We start from the raw sequence: 7500 nt of genomic DNA, 5'->3' as shown, positions 1-7500 counted from the left end.
AAAACTTGGAGTCTCGGTCTGACACTATTCTTACCGGAACTCCATGAAGTCTGACGATCTGTTCCACATATAACTTGGTTAGCACTGCTGCATTGTCTGTCTTGTTGATTGCCAAGAAATGCGAAGATTTGGTCAATCTGTCCACTATCACCCAGATAGCGTCCTTGCCATTTCTCATTGGCAAGCCAGTCGCAAAGTCCATCGTGATCATATCCCACTTCCATTCCGGAATGGGTAAACTCTGAAGTTGTCCGCTCGGAACTTGATTTTCTGCCTTAACCATCTGGCAGATTGGGCACCCAGCTACCCATTTTGCAACATCACGCTTCATTCCAACCCAATGATAGTATCTCTTCAAGTCTCGGTACATCTTGTTGGCTCCTGGATGTATCGAAAACTTAGACTGATGTGCTTCTTTTAGGATCTCATCCCGCAATCCTTTGTCATTAGGAACACAAACCCGGCCATTAACCAAAATCGTCCCATTGTTTGAAGTCTGATACTCTGTCTTCTCATTCTTTGAAGCTTTGATCAGATCATCATCCTTTTCCTGAGCAAGGCGAACTCTGGACAACAAGTCAGCCTGATCCGCTGCACCAAGACCCAACGGTTCCACTTCGTCGGTCAAGGCAGCTAATCGTAAGGTTCCCACCATGTGAACCAGTTCCTGCATGTCTTTCTCTGAAGCTGAAGCTACTCTCTTCCTGCTCAAGGCATCCGCGACTAGATTTGCCTTTCCCGGATGGTAGGCAATATCCAAGTCATAATCCGCAACCAGTTCCATCCACCGCCTCTGCCTAAGGTTCAGCTCTGGTTGAGTGAAGATATACTTCAAACTCTTATGATCCGTGAAGACTTGGACCTGGGCACCATAGAGGTAAGATCGCCATATCTTCAACGCAAACACGACAGCAGCCATTTCTAAGTCGTGTGTTGGATAGTTTCCTTCGTGTTTCCTCAGCTGTCTAGACGCATACGCGATCACTTTGCCTTGTTGCATCAGAAAACACCCAAGTCCAACTTTGGATGCATCTGTATAGACCACATATGGCTCGTTGTCCATTGGAAGAGCCAATACTGGAGTAGTGGTCAACATCTCCTTGAGTTTGCTGAAACTCACTTCACAGTTTTCTGTCCACACAAACTGAACATCTTTCCCAGTCAACTTTGTCAACGGCTGAGCCATGCTAGTAAATCCCTTAACAAAACGCCGGTAGTATCCAGCCAGTCCGAGAAAACTCCTGATCTCCGTTGGGTTCCTTGGTCTTGGCCAGTCCGCAATGGCTTTGATTTTTTCTGGGTCGACGGACACTCCCTTGTCCGACACCACATGACCCAAGAAACCAATTTCTTTTTGCCAGAAACTGCATTTGCTAAGCTTGGCGTACAGCTTATGTTCCCGCAGTTTATCCAAAACCATTCTCAAGTGTTGCTCGTGATCTTTCTGATTCTTTGAGTAGATCAAGATGTCGTCTATGAAGACAATAACAAATTCATCCAGGTAGTCTCTAAAAATGTTATTCATCATCTTCATAAACGCTGCAGGGGCGTTGGTCAGTCCGAAGGGCATGACCACGAACTCGTAGTGGCCATATCTTGATCTGAAAGCTGTCTTACGGATATCCTCTTCAGCAATCGGAATCTGATGGTATCCCGAAGCTAAATCAATCTTTGAGAAACAAGTAGCACCTCGGAGTTGGTCCAATAACTCATCTATCCTTGGGAGAGGGTACTTGTTCTTCACTGTGACTCTGTTAATCCCCCTGTAGTCGATGCATAGTCTGAAGCTACCATCTTTCTTCTTCACGAACAAGACTGGTGCACCCCAAGGCGAGCTGCTTGGTCGCACAAATCCTTTCTCCACCAACTCATCCAACTGTTTCTTCAGTTCCGACATTTCAGCCGGAGCCATCCGATACGGAGCTTTTGAGATTGGTGTTGTACCCGGCTCAAGCTCAATCGTGAAAGGATCAGAACGGTCCGGTGGTAATCCTGTCAAGGATTCGAACACGTCATCATACTCCTTTACAATCGGAATCCCTTCCAATTCAGCATCAGGTCCGACTTCCACAGTCGTGATTGAAGCCAGATAGGCCTCACACCCTTTTTCCAGCATTCGTTCTGCTTGAAGTGCTGAAATGATCAGACTCCCATTGGTCGGTCTGACCCCTTGATAGACAAGCTTTCCATTGCCGATTTCAAACTGAACTCGGCCACGATGACAATCAAGATGTGCCTTGTATTTACTCAGCCAATCCATTCCAAGGATCACATCGTATGATTTCACTGGGCAAATGACCAAGTCGGCTGGCATGTTTACTCCCCCGATCATCACAGAGACGTTTCGGATTTTTCCTGAAGTGTACATGATCTGACCACCAGCCGCCCGAACCGGTCTTACTTCTTCTTCTTCTTTCTGAAATTCTCCAATTCTAATCATCTCAGGTTGCACATGAATCAAACAGAACATGGGCTGCCACTCCACCCATGACTAAGGTCCCTACATATTCACCCGGAACACTAAGGACCTACTCTACAGACAAGCAATTTCACACAGAAATTCTTAAGGCAAAGGTGAGAGATAGGATGACTCACCAGTGATCGGACGAGACGTGCTTGGGTCCGACGACTCATCACCAATGGTTTCCACCCGCGACATGATGGCCTGCCTCTTCGCAGCCGGCTGAGGCCCATCACTCGGACGCTTCCCAGCAGATTGTGCGTCCTTTGGACACTTATTCTTGAAGTGTCCAGTTTCCCCGCAGTTGTAGCACACGCGTTCCCCAGTGCTCCTGTTCTGGCTCTTCGGCCTTTGATCTTCTTCAGGACAATCCCGCACCTTGTGATCCATACTTCCACAACGGTGACAAGCTCCCGTAGCAGCACGGCACACACCAGAGTGCATCTTCCCACAAGTCGAACACGCACTGCGACTGGTTGCATTCGGCTTGCTGGAAGTGCCAGACTTCACCACCTTTTGATTCTTCCCCGCATGCTTACCAGGATGGACATGTGCCACTGAGCCAAACACTTTGGCTTCCTCCGCGCATGAATTTACGGAGATCATAGTTGCGGATCTAACAACGAGTTCGGAGATCAACCCTAAGTCCGCGCATGAATTTACGGACCAAGGATATCTCAGACTCTGCCTCACGCCCAGCATACTTCTTGAGGCTGTTGAACTCTACTTCATATTCCCTTACAGACATAGATCCCTGTTCCAGTCTGAGGAAAGCTCCCTCAAGTTGGTCAAATGCTTCCGGCGGAAAGTACTTCGCACGGAACTCGGCCTTAAAATTGGCCCAGGTGCACTGATCCTCACCAATCCGGGCAGCAACACCTCGCCACCAGGTGTGCGCATCACCGTCCAAGTAGTGGACAGCAATGTCCTTCTTGTAAGCAAGAGGACAACGGATCGACATAAAGTTCCGGCCTATCCTGTCAATCCATTGATCTGCTTCCACTGGTTTGGAACCACCCGAAAAGAACTTGGTTCCCAGTTTCTGCATGTGGTCCATGACCTTGAGATAAGACGGATTCCTAGCAACGTGTGCATCTTCTCCATCTTGCACCACTTGCTCCGCCTCGTCCACAACAGGTGAAACCACTGGAGGTGCCGCCACAGCAGGCAGCCTTGCCAAGACTTGTGCCAACATAGCCAGCACAGCTTCCAATCCAACAGCTCCCGCAGCAGCACCAGCGGCTGCAGCATTGTTCACATTTGCTGCATTCTGAGCAGCATTCCGAGCCTCTTCCGTACCAGCTTCATTCCTGGCCACGTTGCTCGCAGACCCCTCACCAGTCTCATTCACAGTCCTTCTTGGATTACGGTTACTTTTTGCCATCTGCAATCAGATCACAGGCAAGTTAGTCAAAACTAACTTGGGATCAGGACACGGAACACAGAATTTACCACGAGATGTCAGGCTTGGAAGGATGGTTTGCCCCAATAACCCACTATACTTAGATTGTCCTAGAACCGACTCCGCTCTGATACCACTTGAAAGGACCCAACCCATTTTTTCGTACCATCAGTACGAGTCTGGCTCGACTTCCTCGATCAGACTTGGGCCGTTTTCCTAATTTCTTTACTTAGAATTATTTCTGAGTTTTAGTTCGTTTTCAGACAATCAAAAGCAAGCATAATAAGATTTGAATAGATTAAGTGAGGTTCGAGTTAACAAGTGAGTTTGCTATAAGCTATTACAAGTTAAACTCGTCCTACATCTACCCAAATCCCCCATCCTTCCTTCCTGCCTTAGTCCCGCGGTCAAGCTATGTCTTTACCCTTACGGGTGTGGTCCTGATCTGCATCCAAAACAAGGAGGCATAAGAAACAGTTTGCTTAGTGATGCGGTCATCCCGTCTCACTCAGCCATGTAAAGCAATCGAGTCAATCAATCAGTAAACGGACATGCTTATCATCAGTCAGTTACTTAGCCGACCCAATCGTCCCAAGCCAACGCGCCATCAGATTCAGACAAGCCCTAGCAGGCCATTACGGCTCTAGGCACATGTTCTGATCCAGATGCGTAGATGGAAGGAACCGACTGTTCGGACCAAGCATGAACTTAGCAGATAATTCGAATTAGACAAGCAATCAGTACATAGAACATTCCTATCATTCAGACTACGATTCAGTACGATAGGCTACGGTCACGCACTCACCTTTGTCTTAGAGTCGGTATGTTCTGTTTGATTCGGTCTCTTCTGACACCTCTTGAGCGGTTTCCGTCGGATCTTCGAACGTTCAGACAGTCGGAATCACCCCACAGACGATCGTTCTTGACTCGGACTTGATCAATCCAGCCAAATATCGAAAGTTCTCTCTTTATCGGACTTTTCTCTCTCTGAGTTCTTCTTTGGTTCTTTCTTTCTGTTTCCCGTACAGAAATGGCAAAATAAGACCAAGGAGACGATTAAAATGGGCAGTTGGGCGGTTTAGGCCCGAGAAACTGCAAAGATAACTGTTCCCGCTTATTTTACACGCGGCTCTTTGTCCATAACCGCCACCCCGCGCTCCAAAGCATGTCAGCGCGAGTTTTTCCCCTTTGCGGACCTTAACTGTTCCCGCCAGTTTTACTTAGCCAAAACTCGAGCTGAAGCTGACTGATGCAGTCGACAACTCTAACCGCCTTGTCCAAATCAGACCAATACTACTGAATCAGCTCATCTCAGCTTAGCCGACAGTCTTAACTGCCTTGTCTGATTTCCGACAATCTCTGTCTAGCCGACCAGCTCAACCGTCATGTCCGAATCCGATAGCACTTGTCCGGATCCGAACATTGCTGTCCGAAAATAACGCTTTGCCTGGATTTTCATCGAACTGGCCGAACACTACTGAGTTCCGCAAATCGAACGGCCTGGTCCAATAACCCGAGCGTAAGACCGACTGATGGAGCTTTGTTGGCTCAAAAACAGATCAGATCCTATCTTTATTCGGGTACATGGTTCCGCTCCATCCACTACTAATCAGACTTCTGAACCAAGAACTCCCATCCACCCACGGTAAGTCCTTACAACTTTGGCCAGCTCTTTCTAGCATCATCAAACCCATTCAGTACGTTCCAACAGTCCGGCCAGTCAGTCCTCAGATCATCCTATCATCGATCTTCGGAACACGGTCGCTACACAGAGCCCGCGTCGACCTTTTATCTAATAAATGCATCCCTTCCAGAAGTCAGGGTTTGTTGCACATATTAGCTCTAGAATTACTATCCGAGTAGTAGTTACCATCAAACAAACTATAACTGATTTAATGAGCCATTCGCAGTTTCACAGTCTGAATTCGTTCATACTTACACATGCATGGCTTAATCTTTGAAAGTGGGAACAGATGCTGACTTGACCGTCATATTCCCGCAAATACATGGAAAGTGGGAACAGACGCTGACTTGACCGTCATCTTTTGTCCGGAGACAAACGTGCTTAGCGGGACCGAATTTCTTCGAGTCACCGCCATAATATTTCCGCAACCGAGATCTCAGCAAACAGCTTATTCACCTTTGCGAACAATGCATAAACTATGCAAAGACGCAAGGATCACAAGTGCCGGCTTATGTGTTCACGACTTCCCCAATGAAGGAGATGCCGGAAACAACATTTTAAGCAAAAGCTTAACAATTCCTTCCAGATAGATACGCAACACAGGCCCCGGATCAGTTCAACAAGCATAAAACTATGCTAGTGAAGAAACTGAGGAGGATAGTTGGTCTGTAGTTGGGTGCGCAAGCACAGAGCCTACAAACACTAGCTATCCAATCACCACTCATACGCCGAATGTTCATTTGCCCCACTAACATCAATCTTTCCAACCACTCTTGAGATGTAATCAAAAAAGAAACTGGAAGACGGATGAAACCAGGCCAAGACCATGCAAGCGCGAAAATTTGAAGTTAGGGGCAAAACGGTCCACCGGAAAATTCGCCGGAAAAGTTCCCGGAAAATTCACCAGGGACAATCCGGCCATCGACCTCAACCCAGCCCTCGATAGTGTTGGACCGAACAGTCCAACACTACGTACCCAAACCGTTCGGGTACTGGGGGGTAGGAGGCTCAAGAGAGTGCCTACCCCTTATATATACAAAACGTTTTTTTCAGTTTGTCACCAGTAGACATTGGTTGTGTTCCGGGGAGTATTTTTAATGTAAAAAAAAAATACTTCGAATTTGAATCTGATTTTTTGCATGCTTCATAAGGATGGTTAAAGCTATTTTCTGGTAAATTTCATAAATTTCTTTTGTTTCTAACCATGTCTTTTGCATGCTACAAAGGTCGGAGTTTCATGGTGTAAACGGATGTCTACAGCAACTTTTGATCAACACTTGACATCCTAAACTCTTTGTTGACATATTTTTGATGTTTCCTTTCAGAAAACTTTCTTCAAAAATATTAATTTTTGCATTTTTGTCTTCTCGGGTGATTTTGGCTGTCCGTGGGTGATTTTGGTCCACGTGGGCTGTCTGTTCAGTACACACAGGACGTCCGTGTGTGTCCGTCATCACACACAGAACGTCCGTCAGCACACGCAGGACGTCCGTGGCTGTCTGTGTGTCCGTCAGTACACACAGGACGTCCATCAGTACACACAGGACGTCCGTGGCCGTCCATCAGCACACACAGGACGTCCGTCAGTACACGCAGGACGTCCGTGGCTGTCCGTGTGTGTCCGTGTGTCCGTCAGTCCACACAGGACGTCCGTCAGTACACACAGGACGTCCGTCAGCACACAAAGGATGTCCGTGGCCGTCCGTCAGTACACACAGGACGTCCGTGGCCGTCCGTCAGCACACACAGGACGTCCGTCAGTACACACAGGACATCCGTGGCCGTCCGTCAGCACACACAGGACGTCCGTGGCCGTCCGTCAGCACACACAGGACGTCCGTCAGTACACACAGGACATCAGTGGCCGTCCGTCAGCACACACAGGACGTCCGTCAGCACACGCAGGACGTCCGTGGCTGTCCGTGTGTGTCCGTGTGTCCGTCAGTACACACA

The sequence above is a fragment of the Brassica napus genome, unplaced genomic scaffold (assembly GCF_020379485.1).
Source record: "Brassica napus cultivar Da-Ae unplaced genomic scaffold, Da-Ae ScsIHWf_2594;HRSCAF=3342, whole genome shotgun sequence".
NCBI classification, from domain to species: domain Eukaryota; kingdom Viridiplantae; phylum Streptophyta; class Magnoliopsida; order Brassicales; family Brassicaceae; genus Brassica; species Brassica napus.
This window is presented reverse-complemented; position numbering follows the sequence as displayed.